Source organism: Orcinus orca, chromosome 13 (assembly GCF_937001465.1).
Source record: "Orcinus orca chromosome 13, mOrcOrc1.1, whole genome shotgun sequence".
Lineage (NCBI taxonomy): Eukaryota > Metazoa > Chordata > Mammalia > Artiodactyla > Delphinidae > Orcinus > Orcinus orca.
In genome coordinates, this window is record NC_064571.1 from 36,398,292 (window position 1) to 36,422,747 (window position 24,456).

The 24,456-nt window shown below is 41.0% G+C and overlaps 1 pseudogene; it reads left to right on the forward strand.

Moving 5' to 3' along the window:
* The first annotated feature begins 22,264 nt into the window (after positions 1-22,264).
* Positions 22,265-23,018, forward strand: LOC101270551 (60S ribosomal protein L6-like; annotated as a pseudogene).
* The last annotated feature ends 1,438 nt before the right edge of the window (positions 23,019-24,456 follow it).

The following is a 24,456-nucleotide window of genomic DNA, read 5'->3' on the forward strand; positions in this document are numbered from 1 at the left end:
TGGGGCCTGACACCATGCCTTCATTTTCTCCTTACTACTCTGGGGGCCACACTTCCTCTCTTCCTCCTTCTTCCCCCTCCAACCTGAAGGCACGCCTTCACCAATGGGTTCAGCACAGGTAGCTGCCGAGTGATACGTCCTGAATGTTCTGGAAAACTCCAGAAAACCTGTTCCAATTCTGCACTCCACCCCTCACCCCAAGATTATCTTTCAACACTGGTTTTCAAATTATAGTCAATCCTCATTAACAGATTCTATATCTGCAAACTCACCTACTCACTAAAATTTATTTGTAACCCTCAAATCAATACGCACAGGCACCTCTGTGGTCATTCACAGACACATGCAGAACAACAAAAAAATCCAACACACACATCCCAGCTGAGTTGAATACGATGACACTTTGCCTCCTTTTTTCAGCTCTCACACTGCAAACAACTGGTTTTTGTAATTTCTTTAAGTGCCACTTTCTTATATGATTTTTCATTTTTCTTGGTGATTTTGCTGTTGAAAATGGCCAAGCATAGTGCCAAAGTGCTGTCTAGTGTTCCTGAGCACAAGAAGGCTGTGATGTGCCCTATGGAGAAAATACGTAAGTTGAAAAGCTTCATTCGGGCATCAGTTATGGTGCTGTTGGCCATAAGTCCAATGTTAATGAAGCAACAATATGTATTAAACAAGGGGTCTTCAAACAGAAACACACATACAACAAGGTTATGTCTTAATCAGTTGGGACAGAGGTTCACAGGAACCTAACCCTGTATTTCCCTCAAGAGCAACGATTCAGGATTTGCTAACGCAGTGTTCACAGTGACTTTATAAAACATAATTACCACAAATAGCAAGAGTAGACTGTAGTCTAGGTGATCATTTTGTAATGTACAGAAATATTGAATCACTATGTTGTGCACCAGGAACTAACATAGTGTTGTGGGTCAATGACACTTCAAAAACAAACAAACAAACAAACTCATAGGAAAAAAGATCAGATTTGTGGTACCAAGAGGCAGGGGGGAGGGGGAGGGGGACTGGATGAAAGTGGTGAAAAGGCAGAAATGTCCAGTTGTAAGTAAGTACTAGGGATGTAATGTACAACATGATTAATATATTAACACTGCTATATGTTATATATGAAAGTTGTCGAGAGTAAATCCTGAGTTCTCGTCACAAGAATAAAATATTTTTTCCTTTTAAATTTTTATTTATATGAGATGATGGATGTTCACTAAGCTTACTGTGGTAATCATGATGTATGTAAGTCAAATCATTATGCTGTACACCTTAAACTTGATACAAGACCAATCACAAGTACTGAAATTGACACTGTGATTAAAAATTTTCCAAGAAACAAAAGCCCAGGACCACATGGCTTCACAGGCAAACTCTATGAAACATTTAGAGAAGAGCTAACACCTATCCTTCTCAAACTCTTCCAAAATATACTAGAGGGAGGAACACACCCAAACTCATTCTACAGGGCCACCATCACCCTGATACTAAAACCAAACATGCCACAAAAAAAGAAAACTACAGGCCAATATCACTGATGAACATAGACCCAAAAATTCCAAACAAAATACTAGCAAACAGAAGCAAACTGCACATTAAAAGGATCATATACCATGATCAGGTGGGGTTTATCCCAGGAATGCAAGGATTCTTCAATATATGCAAATCAATCAATGTGAAACACCATATTAACAAATTGAAGGAGAAAAACCATATGATCATCTCAATTGATGCAGAGAAAGTTTTTGACAAAATTCAACACCCATTTATGATAAAAACCCTCCAGAAAGTAGGCACACAGGGAACTTACCTCAACACAATAAAGACCATACATGACAAACCCACACCCAACATTGTTCTCAATGGTGAAAACCTGAAACCATTTCCACTAAGATTAGGAACAAGACAAGGTTGCCCACTCTCACCACTATCATTCCACATAGTTTTGGAAGTTTTAGCCACAGCAATCAGAGAAGAAAAAGAAATAAAAGGAATCCACATCGGAAAAGAAGAAGTAAAGCTGTCACTGTTTGCAGATGACATGATACTATACAGAGAGAATCCTAAAGATGCTACCAGAAAACTACTAGACCTAATCAATGAATCTGGTAAAGTAGCAGGATACAAAATTAAGCACAGAAATCTCTGGCATTCCTATACATTACTGAATATCTGAAATAGAAATTAAGGAAACACTCCTATTTACCATTGAAACAAAAAAATTAAATACTTAGGAATAAACCTACCTAAGGAGACAAAAGACCTGTATGCAGAAATCTATAAGACACTGATGAAAAAAAATAAAGATGATACAAACAGATGGAGAGATATACCATGTTCTTGGACTGGAAGAATCAACACTGTGAAAATGACTATACTACCCAAAGCAATCTACAGATTCAATGCAATCCCTATCAAACTACCAATGGCATTTTTCACAGAACTAGAACAAAAAATTTCACAATTTGTATGGAAACACAAAAGACCCCGACTAACCAAATCAATCTTGAGAAAGAAAAACAGAGTTGCAGGAATCAGGCTCCCTGACTTCGGACTATACTACAAAGCTACCGTAATCACGACAGTATGGTACTGGCACAAAAACAGAAATATAGATCAATGGAACAGGATACAAAGCCCAGACATAAATCCACGCACATATGTTCACCTTACCTTTGATAAAGGAGACAAGAATATACAATGAAGAAGAGACAGCCTCTTCCATAAGTGGTGCTGGGAAAACTGCACAGCTACGTGTAAAAGAATGAATTTAGAACACTCCCTAACACCATACACAAAAATAAACTCAAAATGGATTAAAGACCTAAATGTAAGGCCAGACGCTATAAAACTCTTAGAGGAAAACATAGGCAGAATACTCTATGACACAGATCACAGCAAGATCCTTTTTGACCCACCTCCTAGAGAAATGGAAATAAAAACAAAAATAAACAAATGGAACCTAATCAAACTTATAAGCTTTTGCACAGCAAAGGAAACCATAAACAAGACAAAAAGACAACCCTCAGAATGGGAGAAAATATTCGCAAACGAAGCAACTGACAAAGGATTAATCTCCAAAATCTACAAGCAGCTCATGAAGCTCATATCAAAAAAACAAACAACCCAATCCAAAAATGCGCAGAACACCTAAACAGACACTTCTCCAAAGAAGATATACAGATTGCCAAAAAACACATGAAAGAATGCTCAACGTCACTAATTATTAGAGAAATGCAAATCAAGAGTACAATGAGGTATCACCTCACACTGGTCAGAATGGCCATTATCAAAATTTCTACAAACAATAAACGCTGTGAAGAGGGTGTGGAGAAAAGGGAACCCTCTTGCACTGTTGGTGGCAATGTGAATTGATACAGCCACTATGGAGAACAGTATGGAGGCTCCTCAAAAAACTAAAGACAGAACTACCATACAACACAGCAATACCACTACTGGGCATATACCCTAAGAAAACCATAATTCAAAAAGAGTCATGTACCACAATGTTCACTGCAGCTCTATTTACAATAGGCAGAACACGGAAGCAACCTGTCAATCGACAGATGAATGGATAAAGATGATGTGGCACATATACACAATGGCCATAAGAAGTAACAAAAACCGAGTTATTTGTAGTGAGGTGGATGGACCTAGAGTCTGTCATAGAGAGTGAAGTCAGAAAGAGAAAAACAAATACGATATGCTATCACATATATATGGAATCTAAAAGTTTTTTAAAAAATGGTTCTGACGAACCTAAGTGCAGAACAGGAATAAAGACACAGACGTAGAGAGTGGACTTGAGGACACAGGGAGGGGGAAGGGTAAGCTGGGACAAAGTGAGAGAGTAGCATGGACATCTATATACTACCAAATGTAAAATAGATTGCTAGTGGGAAGCAGTTGCATTGCACAGGGAGATTAGCTTGGTGCTTTGCAACCACCTAGAGGCGTGGGATAGGGAGGCTGGGAGGGAGACGCAAGAAGGAGGGGATATGAGTACATATATATACATATAGCTGATTCAGTTTGTTATACAGCAGAAACTAACACAACATTGTAAAGCAATTTTATTCCAATGAAGATGTTTAAGAAAACAAGGACCTACTGTATAGCACAGGGAACTCTACTGAAATTCTGTAATAACCTATCTGGGAAAAGAATCTGAAAAAAGAAAAAATATGGGATTGTTTCCTTACTTTCTGATATTTCATTGTTAGTGTATAGGAATGCCAGAGATTTTTTTTTTTTTTTTTTTTTTTTTTTTGCGGTACGCGGGCCTCTCACTGTTGTGGCCTGTCCCGTTGTGGAGCACAGGCTCCGGACGTGCAGGCTCAGCGGCCATGGCTCACAGGCCTAGCCGCTCCACGGCATGTGGGATCTTCCCAGACCGGGGCACGAACCCGTGTCCCCTGCATCGGCAGGCGGACTCTCAACCATTACACCACCAGGGAAGCCCTGCCAGATATTTTTGTGCATTAATTTTGTATCCTGCAACCTTACCAAATTCATTGATTAGTTCTAGTAGTTTTCTGGTGGCATCTTTAGGGTTTTCTAGCTGCAAACAGTGACAGTTTTACTTCTTTTCCAATTTGGGATTCCTTTTATTTCTTTTTCTTCTCTGATTGCCATGGCTAGGACTTCCAAAACTATGTTGAGTAAGAGTGGTGATAGCGTACATCCTTGTCTTGTGCCTAATCTTGGTAGAAATGCTTTCAGTTTTTCACCACTGAGTATGGTGTTTGCTGTGGGTTTGTCATATATGGCCTTGATTATGTTGAGGTAGGTTCCCTCTATGCCCATTTTCTGCAGGGTTTTTACCATAAATGGTGTTGAATTTTGTCAAAAGCTTTTCTGGCATCTATTGAGATGATCATATGGTTTTTATTCCTTAATTTGTTGATATGGTGTATCACACTGATAGATTTGCATATACTGAAGAATCTCTGCATTCCTCAGATAAATCCCACTTGATCATGGTGTGTGATCCTTTTAAAGTGTTGTTGGATTTTGTTTGCCAGTATTTTGTTCAGGATTTTTGCATCTATGTTGATTAGTGACATTGGCCTGTAATTTTCATTTTTTGTGATATCTTTTTCTGGGTTTGATATCAGGGTGATGGTGGCATCGTAGAACAAATTTGGGAGTGTTCCTCCCTCTGCAATTTTTTGGAAGAGTGTGAGAAGGATAGGTGTTAGCTCTTCTCTAAATGTTTGAGAGAATTCGCCTGTGAAGCCATCTGGTGCTGGACTTTTGGTTGTTGGTAGGTTTTTAATTACAGTTTCAATTTCATTACTTGTGACAGGTCTGTTTATATTTTCTAATTCTTCCTGGTTCAGTCTTGGAAAATTGTACCTTTCCAAGAATTTGTCCATTTTTCGTCGTTGTCCATTTTATCGGCATAGTTGTTTGCAGTAGTCCCTTATAATCCTTTGTATTTCTGTGGTGTCAGTTGTGCTTTCTCCTTTTTCATTTCTAATTGTATTGATGTGCGCCCTCTCCCTTTTTTTCTTGATGAATCTGGCTAAAGGTTTGTCACTTTGCTTATCTTCTCAAAGAACCAACTTTTAGTTTTAGTGATCTTTGTTATTATTTTCTTTGTTTTTATTTCATTTATTTCTGCTCTGATATTTATGATTTCTTTCCTTCTACTGACTTTGGGTTTTCTTTGTTCTTCTTTCTCTAGTTGTTTAGGGTGTAAGGTTAGATTTTTTAAGTGAGATTTTTGTTTCTTGAGGTGAGACTGAATTGCTATAATCTTCCCTTTAGAATTGCTTTTGCTGTGTCCCATAGGTTTTGGGTCATCATGTTTTCATTGTCATTTGTTTCTGTGTATTTATTTCTTCTTTGATTTCTTCAGTGATTTCTTGGTTATTTAGTAGTGCACTGTTTAGCCTGCATGTATTTGTGTTTTTAACAGTTTTTTTTCCTGTAATTGATTTCCAATCTCATAGCGTTGTGGTCAGAAAAGATGCTTGATACGACTTCAATTTTCTTAAATTTTCTTAGGCTTGATTTGTGACCCAAGATGTGATCTATCATGCAGAATGTTCGGTGTGCACTTGAAAAGAAAGTGTATTCTGCCACTTTCAGGTAGAATGTCTTATAAGTATCAATTAAATCTGTCTGGTCTATTGTGTCATTTAAACCTTGTTTTTCCTTGTTTATTTTCAGTTTGGATGACCTGTCCATTGGTGTAAGTGGTGTGTTAAAGTCCCCTACTATTATTGTGTTACTGTTGATTTCCCCTTTTGTTTGTTAGCATTTGCCTTATGTATTGAGGTGTTCCTATGCTGGGTGCATATATATTTATAATTGTTATATCTTCTTCTTGGATTGATCGCTTGATCATTATGTAGTGTCCTTCTTTGTCTCTTGTAATAGTCTTTTTTTAAGTCTATTTTATCTGATATGAGTATTACTACTCCAGCTTTCTTTTGATTTCCATTTGCATGGAATATCTTTTTCCATCCCCTCACTTTCAGTCTGTATGTGCCCCTAGGTCTGAAGTGTGTCTCTCATAGACAGCAAATATACGGGTCTTGTTTTTGTATCCATTCAGCCAGTCTATGTCTTTTGGTTGGGGCATTTAATCCATTTACATTCAAGGTTATTATCAATATGTATGCTCCTATTACCATTTTCTTAATTGTTTTGGTTTTGTTTTCTTGGGTCTTTTACCCCCCTTGTGTTTCCCACCTAGAGAAGTTCCTTTAGCATTTGCTGTAAAGCTAGTTTGGTGGTGCTGAATTCTCTTAGCTTTTGCTTGTCTGAAAAGCTTCTGATTTCTCCATCAAATCTGAATGAGATGCTTGCTGGGTAGAGTAATCTTGGTTGTAGGTTTTTCTCTTTCATCACTTTAAGTATATCCTGCCACAGTCCCTTCTGGCCTGCAGAGTTTCTGCTGAAAAATCAGCTGATAACCTTATGGGAATTCCTTTGTATGTTTTTTGCTTTTCCCTTTCTGCTTTTAATATTTTTTAATACTTTCTCTTTGAATTTGATTTTTGTTAGTTTTATTACTATGTGTCTTGGTTGTTTCTCCTAGGGTTTATCCTGTATGGGACTCTCTGTGCTTCCTGAACTTGGGTGACTATTTCCTTTCCCATGTTAGGGAAGTTTCCCACTATAATCTCTTCAAATATTTTCTGAAATCCTTTTTTTCTTCTTCTTCTGGGACCCCCCATAATTCAAATGTTGGTGCGTTTAGTGCTGTCCCAGAGGTCTCTGAGATTCTCTTCAATTCTTTTCATTCTTTTTTCTTTATGCTGCTCCTCGGCAGTTATTTCCACCATTCTGTCTTCCAGCTCACTTATTCCTTCTTCTGCCTCAGTTATTCTGTTATTGATTCCTTCTAGTGTATTTTTCACATCAGTTATTGTGTTGTTCATCTCTGTTTGTTTGTTCTTTAGTTCTTCTATATCTTTGTTAAACACTTCTTGTGTTTTCTCAATTCGTGCCTCCATTCTATTTCTGAGATTCTGGATCATCTTTACTATCATTACTCTGAATTCTTTTTCAGGTAGGTTGCCTATTTACTCTTCATTTATTTGGTCTTGTAGGTTTTTATCTTGCTGCTTCATCTGTGACATTTTTTTCATCTCATTTTTCTTTTTTTTCTGATGAGTGTGACTGTGTTCCTGTCTTACTGGTTGTTTGGCCTGAGGCTTCCAGCACTGGAGTTTGTAGGCTGTTGGGTAGAGCTGTGTCTTGGTGCCAAGATGAGGACCTCCTGGAGACCTCACTCCACCGAATATTCCCTGGAATCTGAGGTTCTCTGTTAGTCCAGTGGTTCGGACTCAGAGCTCCCACAACAGGAGCTCTGGCCCGACCCCTGGCTCATGAACCAAGATCCCACAAGCCATGTGGGGCAGCAAAAAAAAAAAAGACAAAAGACAAGAAGGAGCAGAACAATAACAGAGTAAAAAAATAAAGTAAGATTAGAAAATTACCAGATATGTTAGAAAGAGTAAAAAATAAACATATAGATGAAACAACAACCGGAAGGTAAAACGGAACCACAATAGTCCAAACAGGCTTTTAAATCTCAGCTCTTCCAGCAAACACTTGAATAAGGATGTACCTTAGCCCATTCAAGCCACTACAACAGAATACCACAGACTGGGTGGTTTATAAACAGAAATTTATTTCTCACATTTCTGGAGGCTGGAAGTTGAGATCAGAGTGCCAACATGGTCAGGTTCTGGTGAGAGCTTGCTTCCTGGTTCACAGACAGCTGTCTTTTCACTGTGCCCTCACATGGCAGAAGAAAAAACGGCAAGAGAGCTCTCTGGGGTGTCTTTTGTAAGAGCACTAATCTCATTCACGAGGGCTCCACTCTCATGACCCGATCACCTCCCAAAAGCCCCATCTCCTAATACCATCACAAACACTGAGGGGTTAGGATTTCAACATATGAACTTTGAGAAGACAAACACTCAGCCCATAACAGTACTATAAAATCACCACTGTGTGACCCCTAGGAATTAAAACAACCATGAATTGAGCGTCATCGGCTGCTACATCACAAAGAGAAAGAGAACCTCATAATGGAAGAGTACAAGACCATTTATGAAGTATTCTTACCAAAAAAAAATCATATCTGAATGGAACCAAACCTCTGAATCTAACTCCTATTATAGGAAATACAGAGAAACATGTCAAACCACATCATGGAGATGCATCTAGCAAGATCCAGACTATGGGAGACTCCACAGATCAAATAACTTGATTTCTTCAAGAGATCAATCAGAAAAAGGAAAATTGAGATGGAGGGAGAACTAAGATTTAAACAAGAATTAAAACATAACCAATTGCAATGTTTGGACCTGAATCTTTATTTGAATCTTCATTCAAATAAATTGTAAAAAAAAAAATTATATTTATGAGGTAACTGGAAAATTAAACACTACCTGAATATTTAATGACATTAAACAAGGATTGTTAAATATTTTAGGTACAATGGCATTGTAATTAATTTTAAAAGAAAACAGAACTTACGTCGTGGAGATTCATACTGAAATATTTAGGGATGAAGTGATACAAATGGTGGGGAATTCACTTCAAAATAATTGATGGAGAAAGTGGATGGGGGTGAGTGGAAAATTAGCAAGAGGCTGTTGGTTGGAGCTAAGTGCAGGTACAGGGGGCATTCATTATGCCATTCTGTCTACTTTTGTGTTATGTTCGAAATTCTCCATAATGAAAAAGATAAAAATGGGCATAGATAATGCCAGCTCTGTTACTTACTAGCTGTGCAATATTTTGCCTAGTTCCTGAACCTCTCTGAGCCTCAGTTTCCTCAGCAAAATGGCCTGCCTGTTACCCTGGGAATTAAGATGGGTGAAGCACAAGATATACATCAGGTTAATAAAAAAATCTCTATCTTTCTTCAACTATCTTTCAAATCTTTATCACCAGTCCTAATTGCTTATCTGCAACACGAGGCTCTTATTTCCAAAAACTAAGAGATTCTTTCCCAAAGCCGGCAATTTTAAGCAGAAGGACTGTCTGCCTACTCAAAAACCATCTGCACTTTCTTCTCTGCTGTCAGTCTCAATTTCATTTCCAATATCTCCTGCTCCCCTTTTATCTTTGCTGGTGATTGTGGCTGATTCAAGGGTTGACCTCCAACCCACTTCTGGCCACTGAGACATAAGAAGTCTGCTGAGGGTTTCTGGGATAGGATTTTTTGCCCTTTATTTATTTTATTTTATTTATTTTTTTGTGTGTGTGGTACACGGGCCTCTCACTGTTGTGGCCTCTCCCATTGCGGAGCACAGGTTCCGGACGCGCAGGTTCAGCGGCCATGGCTCACGGACCCAGCCGCTCTGCGGAATGTGGGATCTTCCCAGACCGGGGCACGAACCCACGTCCCCTGCATCGGCAGGCGGACTCGCAACCACTGCGCCACCAGGGAAGCCCGATTTTTTGCGCTTTAAAAAAAGACGCACAAGGAAGAAAGAATTCTTTTTCTTCTGCCACAGTTACCTCTGCATGTGATGCCTGGAACTGCAACAGCCAACTTGTGACCATAAGTGGAGCCAGCCTGGGAGGAACTTGCTAAGGATGGCAGAGTAGAAAGACATAAAGACTCTGGGTTCTCAATGACATCACTGAGCCAGTGAGTTGGCCCATCCTGGATTTCTTGTCATATATCATAAAAAGCACCATTATTGTTTAAGCCATTTTGAGTAGGGTATTCTGTTACTTGGAACTGAAGTCCCCTAAATGAAACAGGCTCAGCAGAATCACCTGCAGAAGGAGGGATAGCTACACATCTCCCCCTCACCTTCCACATGCTATTTCTCCACTGAGGGCACATTCCCTCTTCCACACCCCTACTCCTTTCTCATACCCTACCATCCCCACTCGCACAGGTGTATGTTACTGGGACCAGAAAAAAATGGTGAGAACCATTGCAAATGAGCTGAAGATGGCAACAGACATGTTCTATCTTACCTTGGTTCCTGGGACAGAGCCTGGCAAAGTTAATACAGATTTGAGTGCAAGGGGGAAAAATGAATCCATAAATTAATGCCCTGCCATTTCAAAACTTAAGTTTCAAAGTTAGACTCAACTTCCCCTCAAAACTTCACAAATATTTGTGCATCATCTCTTGCCTGAACTACAATGGCTTCCAGTTGGCCTCCCTGTCTCCAGTCTTCTGCATTGCATGGTAAACACAGTTACCTCCTAAATCGTGGATCACTCTCTACCTTCCTTAAACATCTCTGGGAACTCAGAATTAGCAAAAGGACCAAGTCCAAATTCCTTTCATGGAATAAGGTCCTTCTTCATTTGACCACAAGCTAACTTTGCTGCTAAATTGCCTACTTCCCTCCTCTCTCCTGCTCCTCCAACCCATTCTATGTTCCAGCCACACCAGCCACTGGGAGAGTCCTGAATCAGCCTCATTATTCTTACTTTTTTTTTCTTTCCACCCCACCTAGCTAGCTTAACAAACTCCTGATCACCCTTCACGACCTCGCTCAGATGTCAGCTTGTCTCCACTTCCAGACAGAGTTGGTCACACCTCCTCAGTTTTCTCACAGTCCTTTGACCACACCTCCACAATAACACCTGTGAGATCAAATTAGAATTTTTGTTTAAACATACATCCCTCTACTAAATTAAAAAGTATTCCAGAGATAGAGCTACATCCTTACTCCCTACAATATCTGTTACTGGATAAAAGGTTTTGAATTATGGAAAAGAAGGAAGAAAAGTACTGGCATTTTTCCAGTTGCTAAGTCTAGAAACCTGGAAGTTATGAATTCCCAGAGCAGAAAGGAATGTGACAGATCATCGTGGAAAAACCTTTACTTTAAAGATAAATAAACTGACTCTTCTTTCATCCCCTTTACACAGTTTGTCACCAAATCCGTTTGTCATATTCTCCTTCAAAATATCTACCAGATTTCCCCCTGCCTCTCCATCCCTACTGATCCCCATCTAGTCCATCTCACTTACTCACTCTGGGATTGCTGAAAAGGCCCTCAAAGAGGGTCTCCTCTCCCCTTTCTAAACTAGTGCTTTTAACATGCCACCCCAACCGCCCCCAAAGAAGTCTTTCCCATTTCCTAATGGCCTTATTTTTTTAAACCAAGCTCTCGCTCCACCAGCCTGGCTTTCTAGAGCTCAGTTATCTGGGCCATCCTTTTAGTCCAACTCTTCCCCACACTCCCAGACACACATGCCATGCCCCAGGTGTCTTGCTGTGTCAGAAAATACGGCAGCGCTCACTTCTGCCTCTGGCTTTCTGCTTAGACCCAAGACCCTACGTGGATGTCCTCCTGATCACCGCTGCCCTACTTCAAGGTCCCCCATTACACCTTCCCTCTCTCGCTGCCACAGATTAGACTAATTCTTCCCTTTCCCTGAACTCCCATGGCCATAATGTGTACTGTTCTGTCTCCCACTTAAAACATAAGTGAGTTAAGGGTGGGGACTGTGTCTTAAACAGTCTGCCTCCCCCACGAGTCTGCCTCCCCCACCTTTGCCTACCACCACCCTACCCTTCCTTTAAGACTCAATACAAATACCACTTGCCGATGAACTAAAGAAACTAAAAATCCAACGCCTCTGAAAGCCTACAGAACTTTGTTGGTATCTTTCTTAAGGCACTTATCACATTCTTTCTATTGATGGGACTGCCTGCTGCTGTGTTTTATTTTTCTGAATATAGGTCAAAATCCTCGAGGGCAGGATTTGGTCTCCATGTCTCTGTATCACATCATCCCCGGTGTCCTCAACACCCACTGGAGTGCTTTGTACAGAAGAAGTCCTTATTGTAAGATTCTTCCTTTGAGCACCTGTTTCTCTGTGGTTCTTAACATGAATGTTGAAGGCAGAGACCGAGAAACACAATTTGTGTGTGTGTGTGTGTGTGTGTGTGTGTGTGTGTGTGTGTGTGAGGGCAGGGGGAGAGGAAGAAATACAGGCATATTTTTGTGTCCAGGCACATGTGTGTACCTGTCCCCCTCATTGATAGCCATGTGAAATCTTGTTTAAATGGTTCTCAGGAGTGACCTTGAAGGGGGAAAAGGTTATAAAAAAGATAAGGCAGAGAGATGGGTCCATTCCCACAAGTTCGATCTTGGTGACCCCCAGAGAGATTACTGGTTTTAGCACTGAAAGCCCTGCACCCTAGGAAACCCTTAGATCCTGGGCAAACCTGGACAGTTGATTACCCTAGACCCAGTTTTAGCACCCGAGGCCACCTCCTTGTCCCCCTTTTCCTGACTCCTTATGCCACTGTTCATTCACCAGCATAAGCATGGGGTAAACATATCAATTTATCACAGCATAGGCCACACTAAACTTTGATAATTCTTTAAACTTCCTAACAATGAATTAAAGTCTTGCTTTACAAAGTAGATGTTTTAGAGCTCAGCAGAAATTATTTCAGCAGATTAGAAATACTTTTGATACATGAGGTGCTTCAGCAAAACATAAAGCATGTGGGAAACACACTGAGATTATGTCAATACCCTGAAAACGTCATTGAATGGCAACGTATTTTCTCAATTCACCCTCAAACCACGTACAGGGCTTCCCTGGTGGCACAGTGGTTGAGAGTCCGCCTGCCGATGCAGGGGACATGGGTTCATGCCCCAGTCCGGGAAGATCCCACATGCCGCGGAGCAGCTGGGCCCGTGAGCTGTGGCCACTGAGCCTGTGTGTCCAGAGCCTGTGCTCCGCAACGGGAGAGGCCACAACCGTGAGAGGTCCACGTACCGCAAAAAAAAAAAGAAAAAAAAACACGTACAAACACACTTGAGGTAAAGAATCTTCCAGAATAATATCAATATTCCATATTTGGCTCTGAGAGCCCCTTTTACTCATAAAATATTTAAGCTCCTTCCATCTTCTTGATACTGTCTCATTTTGATGGTTTTATAAGCCATATTCTGAACTGTGGTTATTTTCAAGCCAAATTTTTATGCAGACAAAGCAATCTAAAAATGTTCAGAAACAACTGAACTGTACATAGGGCTTCAAGCCTCCATGACGATCTCCTTGTCGTTGGCCTGGTGTTTACAGCAATCTTCAGTGTGGGAATATGTTTTCCTGCATTTCCATTAGCTCCCACAAGGGAATGACAAAGTCCTCTGAACACTTCTTAAAGCCCTCCTTTTAACCCTCTACCATGTCTAATGTCGCAGAGCCAACATCTGAAATGATCATGTAGGCACTGGTGTGATACCTGTGGACCTAGAAAATGTATTTAATTTGGTAAAACATTCAGTTAATATTCTGGGAGTTTCTACAAGCTTCAGCACGCAAATTGTTCTAAGTGGACTCAAGTGACTGAATTTTTTGCTGGATTAACTGGAGGTCCAGACACCTTCTAAATCCACCAATGCAAGACTGAAAATATGTGACTAACACTATCCATAACATTGATAGAATCAATTATTTTTTTAACAGGAAGAAAACCTTAAATTGTCCCTTCACATTGGCTGCGCCATCAGTTGAACGTGGTACATAACTTCTCAGAGAAATATGATTTAGTATGAGAACATCTGTAACCGTCTGGGAACATATTTTTCCCAGGACTATACTTCGAGCTCTCTACAGATATCAGATGTTCTCCACAGAATCTGTGACATGTCTTAGGATTCTTGAATAAACATCAGTCATGCCTCTGTCTTGAACAGTGTCAATCTGAATTGAAAATCTGCCAGCCTTCTTAACATCACCACCAGCAGACTTCTTAATGAATCTGCTGATACTGTGGATAGCTTTCTATTAAAATCAGAGCTGTATAAGCTGATCTTCCACTTATTTTAGAAACTCACTTTAGTTTCCAAAGATCCAAGATGTGTTTGAGTGAGCAACACTCTGAGAAATGCACACAAGGGTCCTATCTCAGCACTTACATTTGCTAGAGTGTTATTCGTCCTGTGATAACTGACAGGGTCCTTTACCAATGGCCTTACGTCCATTAATCACACAAAATAAAAAATATTTCAGCACAATTTGTTCTATCTTCATGTTCTTTTGACTATCAAATGGAAGACTGGAGGTGTGATTAATAGTACTTATTAAATGGGAAGTCTTCATCTCTCATACTAGTCTCTCTGACATAAATGTTCTGTGAATTACATCTGAAGAACACACTACAAAAAAGAACTTAATTTAGTAAAATTATCTCAGATATGTACAGAGATGTACATATAAGGACATTCTTCTGAAAGTTATCTAGCGATCCCAAAAATTTGTAAAAACTTGCACTATAGGGAATAGTTAAATGATTTATAGTAAATCCCTACAACGAAATGCTATACTGTTATTAAAATTAACGTGGTGAAAGTATTTTTACTTACATGGAAAGAGACTCCATTATTATGGTTAAGTGGGGAAAAAGAAATTTAAAAGCTAGTATTACAGTATAATAAATTTCTGTTTAAACATTTTTTTCATTATATATGTCTATATTGCATGGAAATAAGTCTGAAAAGATATACACCAAATAGTTGGAGCGGTCATCTCTGGACGGTGGAATTACGGGTAAATTTTATGTTCCAGCTCTTCTTTCTACCACCACCAAGCTGTGTCCTATCAGTGCCCAGGACAGAAAGAGAGGGAGCCTGAGCTACAAGCAAAGGACAAAGGGTGCTCACAGATTAACTGACTCCCAGAGGCAGAACGCTCTGAAGTGGGACCTGAGAATGTGCATTTCTAACTAGTTTCCAGGTAATACTGAGCCTGCTAGTCCAGGGACCACACTTGGAGTAGCACTGCCCTAGGGTTTTCCTTGATCCCAGCTCTCATTAACCAGTTCCTTCGTACCTACACTGTCTTCTGTTGGTAATTATTGTGTGTGTGTGTGTGTGTGTGTGTGTGTGTGTGTGTGTGTGTGTGTGTCCCCTGATTCTTCCACTAGAGTTCAGGCTCAGGGAGACTATGGCTCCTGGCCCCAAGCCTAGTGTCTTCCAAATGGCAAGTACCCAATGCATGTTTGTTGCAGAAGTTAATGGGAGACCTTCAAGCATGGTGGGAGGGTCACTGACAAAGATCTGTGACATTTACTACTCCTCGTGTGGTACCATAGCATCATAAAAAGCTTCACCTACATAAGGGCCAGAATCTCCGGGGACAGGCCTAGGAATCTTCACGTTACCAGCTCTCCAAGTGATTCTTCTGCTCACTAAAGCTGGAGATCCTGTCCAGGGAATCAGAGGAAAGGGAGGTTCTGTGGCTTGGTCAGGGAAGGTTTTGCATTGAGATAACGAAAGCCCCTGGAAAAACATGAGAATGTTTTCAAGGAACTTTATCACACTTTAACCCATTAACACTTGAGTATAAATTAGTGCCTCCAATTAACACAGAAAAGAGAAAACAGACACAAGGTTAGTATGATTTGATAAAAGAAACTTTTCAAAGGTCTGGTGCAGAGCTGAAAATCAACTTGAGGGCTGGATGCCCCTTTCCAAGGGAGTTGGGGAAGATGCACATCACATTCTTCCCAGAGCTCTTCTTGCCCTCAGGCAGTACAACCCCCAAATAAAGAGATTTTTAAAAGAAAGAAAGAAAGAAAAGGAAACAAATGTGTCTGTTTCTACTTCCCAGCAATCTTTAAGCAAGCGCCACAGTCAGAGGCCAAGAGGGCACTGGACTTGGAACATTTGGTGGCTCGTCCCTTCCCACGTGCTACTGTTCCCAGCTGTATTTGCTGAGAATGAAAGTGTCGGGATCTTATAAAAGGCATTTTGAGAGGCCACAACACTTCCTCTTCTTACTTCAACATGAGGCCCTCAATTAAGCCGGAACTAATTCTTATGACAAGTTACAAACCACAAGCCAAAATAATGAAAACACTGACACCACTCACACTAGGGGAAGACTTCAGGGAGCTCCCATGACAAAGCCCCTGTTATTCACCCAACTCTCCTGACGGCTCCCAGTGCTGGGCACAGCAGCCTCCCTAAGCCCTGGAGAAAGAGGCAGAAAGCAGAATTGCCACTGTGGCACTGATTCAAGCTTCTAGCAGATGGTTCTGCTGATTTAACCAACTTTTTCATAGAATTTTTTCTCTCCATCAGGATGAGGCAGAGGGAAGAACACTAAACTCAAAGTCAAAAGTCCTGGGTTCCATACCCCAGTTGGTCAAAAATGGGATGGCTGGAACAGGTTAGTTCACTTATCTGAGTCCCGCAGCATGTACATGTTTGTGTGCACATGGGTGTGTATATATAAGAGTAAACTGGTAGCTTCAAAACTGAGATCTGAACACATCTAGTGGGCGGTGGGGAGTGGGGGGACACCTATCCCTCCAGTTCTCTATTTGCAGGCCTTGGTAGGTGTTTCTTTGCTAGAAAAGGAGTTTAGGAGCACAGGTCTGGTAGAAGGAATGAGGGTGGTGGAGGGCGATGGTTCCACATCAGCTGGGAGCACTCCACTCTGACTGGGAGCAACCCTGTCAGCCTGCATGTGGTAGGGAGTGATTTGCCAGCACAATGAAGCCCCAGTGGCAGAATACGCAAAGCCTGGCTCCTGAGCCCAAGTGAGACACCCTCAGGGGACCCCAGAAGCAACAGAGCAATCTTCAAGAGGGCGCCGAGGTCCCACAGTTATGCCAAGTAGGGGCTGAGCCCCTTCGGAGTTGGGTCATTCCAATTAACAAGAGGTCCTTCCTACTTGCTGGTGGGCAAGACCTGTGGATGTGTAATGGGCAAGAGAACTCTCCTGCCAACACCACAGGGCCAATGTCAGGCTCACAGCAGGTCATGTACAGGAGAGTAACTTGTAAACTAAAAAAGAGATCTAGAGATGTGGGGATGTTCCTTTGTCCTTTGTTTTCTCAATATAAAGACAACAGCCAAGAGTTCAAAGAGCTCAGGTCCCAGTGGTAGGTTGAGCCCTCAGAGGGCCCAGTGTGGCTACATCGAAAAGCATCTTCGGGAATACGGGTGAAGGCTCTCTTACTTTCCAAAGGAACCTTAAACTGTTTCTAAGGAGCTGACTTGACCCTCTGTAAATGGTGAATTCAGCCAATTTGCCTTTGATACCAGATCTCTCTTCCCAGCTTTACTCCCTCTATCTACATACAGGGTAGTGCCATCTGAACACTCTACAAACACCTTCAAATCAGCATGTTCAAAATTAAATTCATCTCCCTCTATTCACAAATTTTAATGACCATTAAAATACACATCTGTACTTCCTCCAGACTCTTAAGCTCCTTGAGGACAGTGACCAGATCTTACATATCTTTGTATCCCCAGTGGAAAGAACAGTAGATTTCAATAGCAGTTCATTGCATTGAAATAAAGTGTTCAGCATTAGCTATGATAATGCTAGCTGCTATAATAAATGCCAAAATCCCAGGGACTTAATATAATATTTTATTTTGTGTGCACTAGAGACCCTAATATGGGTGTTCCTGACTAGCAGACAGCCTTTTGCATGCTCATTTGGGACCAGGATAATTCCATTTTGCAGCTCTGCCCTCCTCTAGGGTCTTGAAGTCTCTGCATTCAGCACACCGATGCGGGGTATGTGTGAGAGAGAGAGAGAGAAAGAGAGCGATTAATTGCTTGGAAAAGTCTCCCTTTTACCTATATCATTGACATAACTATTAATAACTCACCTTTTCACTCTCAAAAGTGTCCAAATTTGAAGGATAAATTATATTGTAACTCTACTTATAAACCATCTCACAGATAATCTATGAGCCCACCATAAAGTTTCTCAAGGCTTACATTTTTCGCCATGGGCAACTGAGAACCAATCTGAGGGTAAACACTGTAACATAAAGAAGAAAAGGTCAAGAGTGGCATATTCCATTGTACCTGACCACCATTTACTTTGTGGTCAGATACAGTCAGATACATTCTTTGAACCTTAAAATTCACTTCAGAGAAATCATGACCTTCCAGAATATGCCTCCTCTGTGCTGTATCACAGCAGTGCCCTGAAGAACCAGTGTCTTGACACTGAAGAGCCAAGTCTTATATTCCAGCCATTGCTGAATCTGCTTTGCAGCAAAGGACTGCCTTCAGAAACGTCAGTTTTCCTTTCCAAAAACAAACAAACAAAAAAGACCTACAATCTGATCTCAAATCCTTTCGTTACAGTATTGAAAACATGCCCAAGAAGGAAATTAAGAAACTTCTTCCCAATGGTGAATTGCCACCCAACTTTAAAAATAAAAACCTTTAACTCTGAAATTATAACTATACAGACAGGGACCAGCCTGACATTTACTTTTGCTAATAGTCCTACTACATAACACAATAAACAAAGGTGCAAAGAGAATGTTTAAGACTTGAGGGCAAAGAGTTTTCAGGAACCCAAGAGAAGTTCACGAGATAGATACAGAAATACATACCAAGTACCAGGAAAGCTAAAAGAAGGAAATAACCTAAAAGCCTTTGTTAGCCTCACTTGTGTAAATTTAGTTGGAGCAACTTGAAATTATACAGGAATCTCTCTGAGAAATAGTCCGCAATTCAACTTCACCAATCGGACTGATTTGCCATGTCAATTAGTCAGGATGAAAGAGGCTTTGCCAAATGTAGACGATTTCCCCATCTAACACCTTCTCTGGTTGAGCCTTATGATGATACTGCTAAGAGGAATATCTGATCAAATGCTTAAGTATTAACCGTGTGCAAGGAAAGCCGTTAAATGATTGAACATTCTGTGAATTAAATTGATTTTCTAGAAAATGAAAACAAAATTGAATCCAAGAATAAACTATCTTAAAATCACATTAGACGAGCAAAAACATAGAATATTTTTTCACCGGGGCTATAAAAATTAAATTAGCTAAAAGAGGAAATAAATGCTTTTGTTTTCCAAGCAGTTCCGTTTATTAGGAGAATAGGTACCTAAGAAGGAACCAAAACTCTGAAAAGAATTGTAATTGTTTCTAAGGATGATGCTTTGTGTAGTGAAAGGAAAGTCAGCTTTTTCTCTAAGTAACTTTCCAGGAAGAGGAGAATCATACTCAGTGACTGCTCACAAGTGAAGAAAGGAAGGTTACAGGTAACCAGAAGTTCAGAGAAATCCACATTTGACCCCAAAACTGGCCCCCTGCTGAGGAGAGGGTGGGCAGGCTGGCTGCTCCCCCTTCACCTCCTCTCTGTCGTTTCATCCCTCCCAATCTTTCCATGGGTTCAGTTGCAGCTGTACATTTCTGCTTTTCACCTACAGGCTGGTTCAAAATGCTGTTCTGGGCTCAGCTGCCTTTGTCAGCAGACTGAGTCATATCATGCCATGATGTCTATAAGAAAATTTTTGTTATGCCCAGATCCTAGTTTTATTAGCCAGTAACTACTATAACAAACCAGCTGCTATAACAAACAGGATCAGATTTCAGAAGCCAGACACAATTTCAAAAGTCCAGGTCCCTCTTTTCCAAATGGTGACTCCGGGATCTGGGCTCTTTCTATCCTCCGATTCTACCATCTTCAAACCAAATGGACGGGAGCAGAGAGCAGGCTCACGGAAGATTGTGCAGAACTCAGTTACATGATTCCTTCTAGATACATAGGGATCTGGGAAATGTAGCTTTCTTTGTACTCAGGAAAGAGAGGATAACTGGACACTGGTGAATCCCAGCAATTTCTGCCACCCTGGATCTATTCAGAGAACACTTGTGAATGTCTTCTGCACATCAGATACTCTGTCAAGCACTAGGGTAAATGCTGAGCAGTGTGCTGCCCTTCAGGGATCACAGGCTTGCAGGAGAGAAAAGTGGGCACGTTAATGATTACAATATAACATGATAAATGATATCAGCAGAGGGCTGGAGGAACCCCGAAAAGAAGCAAGATCAGGAAAGTTTCAGGGACGTTTGAGCTGAGTCTTGAAGGAGGGTGACAATGGCTAATGTTCTTTAATCATTTTCCACTCACCCAGCACTGTTCTAAGTGCTTTTCACGTATTAACTCACTTAATCGGCACTACTCTAAAGCTAGGTAGCATTATTATACCAACAGATGAGAAACTGAAGCACAAAGAGGTTGAGTCACTTGCTCAGGGTCTCACTGTTTACTAGTGATGGAGACAAGGTTTGGACCCAGGCATTCTATCTCCTGAAACGACTGTGAACCAGCAAAGTATGTGGAGAAGTGGCAGGAGTTCACCAGGGAGGAAGGATGAGGCCCCCTCTGCTGACAGGGGCCCTGTATCCGCATTCTATGAAGTACAGCAGGTTGGGAGAGACACATGCTGTTAAGGTCTCACTACACCCTCACCACCCATGCCAGGCAGCTATGGGTGTCACGGACAGAGTGACAGCCCAGAACCAGGATCACCACGGCAAGGCTGGGAGGATGTCAGAACATTGGGGAGATGGGCCAGACTGGAGAAGGAACACAGACCTGAATAGTAGACTGTCCTTTTAAGGCAGGGCCAGTAGCCAAGGAAGGTATCGGGAGAGGGTGATTCATTTAATAAAAAATTATTAAGATCTTATTAGGTTCAACACATATCAATCCAAGTTGAAGCTGACCCACAGCCAGAAGCTGGCGGTAGGGGACAGTGCCCTCTCCCTGTGTGCAGGTGACCCCAGGGCCGTGCAGGCTGTCATTGCTGCAAAGAACAAAGTGGTAGCCCATACTTGATTTCCTAGGACTTCTGCTTCCCTTGCTGAGTATCCGTGCCATCAGACTCTAACCACTGCCTGGATTCCACTCCGGCCATGTGCACAGCCTCCTCTGTGTAGTAAAAGCGTGTGGTGCTCACCCACACCCAGTCTTGCTCTCCTTCCTGGACACACAGGTCTGCACTCCATAGTTCCCTCACAGTTAGGTGGGGCCACATGACTAGGCAGAGCCAGTGAAATGTGTTTCTGTCTCCTCTGGGACACCAAATAAAGAACTGGTCTCCAGTTCTTTGCCTTGGCAATGCTGGAAGCCACCTGTTGAGATGGCAGCCTAACCAGATAGATGGAATGCTGCCCAGAGCCTCGCCGACCCAACACTGGACTTTATGAAAGCAAGAAATAAGCCTTTTCTGCCTTAACTCCCTGACATTTCTGGGTTTATTTATCAATGTAGCGTAACCTGGTTAGTGTATATATTTCAAGCCTGTGCCCATCACTGGTTTTGTTTCTTCTGTTTCGACCCTAAAACTCATGCCAACCTCACTTCATTATTCAGCCAAGATTAAATCTGCTAAATCTAATCCAGTAGTATGCACATGTGGTTACTTCTTAATCAGTTTTTATTTTTCACATCTTTTAATGAAACTATAAATAAAACTCCTTGATCAACACTTGGAATGTCATTGTCTATGTCAGAATGGCCACAGAGTCTGAGCTATTTCCAATCACATCCTCCTACTCTAAGTGGGAATCTAACAGGATGAACTTTCCAGTAACGAGGCTTGAAAACCTTGCCACCACCAGGAGAAGCAGCGGTCAGGCCAGGAGAAAGGCTGCTAACTTCCGTGCTGAAGTGCTGATTAGCCTTCCTGCAACTAGCCTACTAGTGGAGGGATTCCTATCTGTCCTCATCTGAACATCTGATTCGTGAATCCTTCCTGACCCTCCTTGCACCCCCGCCACACAAACACACCCCCCACACACACAGGATATTAGCAAATTGCAACACCAACATTTCCAAAAGAAGCTGTGTTCAGTGCCAGTGCGCCTCAAGTTGAGAGAAAACAATATTCAAGAATTATTAAAGTATAAATTCAATTGGAATTAGAGAACATCTTTTGGTAAATTCCAATCTGTTTAGTTTATTTCCTTGAAAGGAGATGTACACACATGTAGCATCCTAGCAGGGGAAGCCCCACCGCAGCCGAAACCCTGTCGTGGTCAGAGGAATGGGCAGATATTCCCGATCGGCTATGTATTCCAGAAAGGCCTTGTACAAGAGGAAGTATTCAGTAGCTAAGTCCAAGGTTGAAAAGAAAAAGGTGAAGGCTCTTGTTACTGTCACAAAACCAGTTGGTAGTGACAAGAATGGTAGCACCTGGGTGGTTAATCTTCACAAAATGCCTAGGTATTATCCTACTGAAGACGTGCCTCAAAAGCTGTTGAGTCACGGCAAAAAAACCCTTCAGTAAGCATGTGAGAAAACTGCGCGCTAGCATCACTCCTGCGACCATTCTGCTTATCCTCACTGGGCGCCACAGAGGCAAGAGGGTCATTTTCCTGAAGCAGCTGAGCAGTGGCTTGCTACTTGTGACTGGGCCTCTGTCCCTCAATCGAGTTCCTCTGCGGAGAACACACCAGAAATCTGTCATTGCCGCTTCCACCAAAATTGATATCAGTGGTGTGAAAATCCCAGAACATCTCACTGACGCTTACTTCAAGAAGAAACTGCGTAAGCCCAGGCACCAGGAAGGTGAGATCTTCGACACAGAGAGAGAAATACAAGATTACAGAGCAGCGGAAGGTTGATCAGAAAGCTGTGCACTCACAAATTCTGAGAAGAATCAAAGCCGTTCCTCAACTCCAGGGCTACCTCCGCTCTGTGTTTGCTCTTACAAAAGGAATTTATCCTCACAAAGTAGTGTTCTAAACTTCTTACAAAGAACCTAATTAAATAATTCGGTCCATTAAAAAAAAAAAAGAAAAAAATTGTTTTTTAATCTCTAGGACCAATTGGGCAGTCAGACCCCAGACATAAGCAGACAGGACAGTATGCTTCTCTTCATCAAGGTTACTTTGAGAAACACACAGTAAACTGGGCTTAGCAGCCGAACAAGCTCAGAGAGAACTGGGTTCAAAAACAAAATGCACAAATTGTATAATTGCCTAAAAAGCCACAAAGTTACTTAGCTAAATTTTTAAAGGACTGATATTACTTAAAATGATAATAATCCTCACTTGACTAATTTAAATATTTTTCAAAATACTTATAATATTTTATTTTTCAGGGTATACAAATACAAATGGCTCACATTATCCAAGTCAAATGCCTTGAATTCCTCCCACTTCTCCTCCTCCCGTTACCTCCTACTCCTTCTCCCCTACCCATTCCCAGAATTTCCTTCTCAGACTTTGATGATATAATCTGGAGCTATAGGTACAGATCACCACATAATTACTACTGTATCATGTATCGTCTAAGAATTATTTTTTAAATTTGCTTTCAGTTTGTAAACAAAAATCCAATTACAGATTTTATATGTAATCCCTAATTATTATTTATAACTATCTAGGTATACAAACAGATGTACACTGACTGGTTTAAGTGTCTGGCCCTGGCCTTTTTCATACTCTGGTTTTTTGATCACTCACTGCACCATCAACCATCTCTTAGTCACCTGGAATTTATCTTCACGTACTTTTTTCAAAAGAGACAAATAAGTAAAACCTTTCCCAAGAGAACCAATATCACAGAAAATTTCTGAAGCTTTGTCTACCAGAGAATATAATTGTTATTTTCACACATGAAAGACAACCTGGCTAGGTATAAAATTCTTGAATACAGCCTTTTATGAGCAAAACTCTATAGATATTGCTTTGGTATAGCTATCACAGAATGGTACGATTCTGGAAGATTTTATCTTTCTTCTTTTGGCATTTTGGTATTATCTATTTGCTCCTCACTGAACACGTGTTGTTGTAATAAGAAAAAAATTAATAAAAACAAATAAAGTGAATAGATTTGTGATGAGTCCTGATTATTATGTTCCTACATTCTGCTGGACATTGAAAGGCATGTCAATAATTGCTGTTGTCAAGGCAAGAACCCAGCAATAGGCCACATATAGATACTGATGATACAAATGAATGTTACAAATTACTGCACAGTAATTTTACAATTAACAAAAATAATAACATTGGGATTTAATATCATATTCTTTAGAAGGGAAAAAAGTAGTGCATCTAGAATGCATAATGAGAAGAAAACATCAGAAGTCCTCAAACCTCTCCAGATCTTCCTCAGGCAGGACTCTGAAATCTGAAGGCCACAGGGTCTTTCAACAACTAAGCTCTAGTTCTAGCCTCCCTTAGGCTCCCAATAT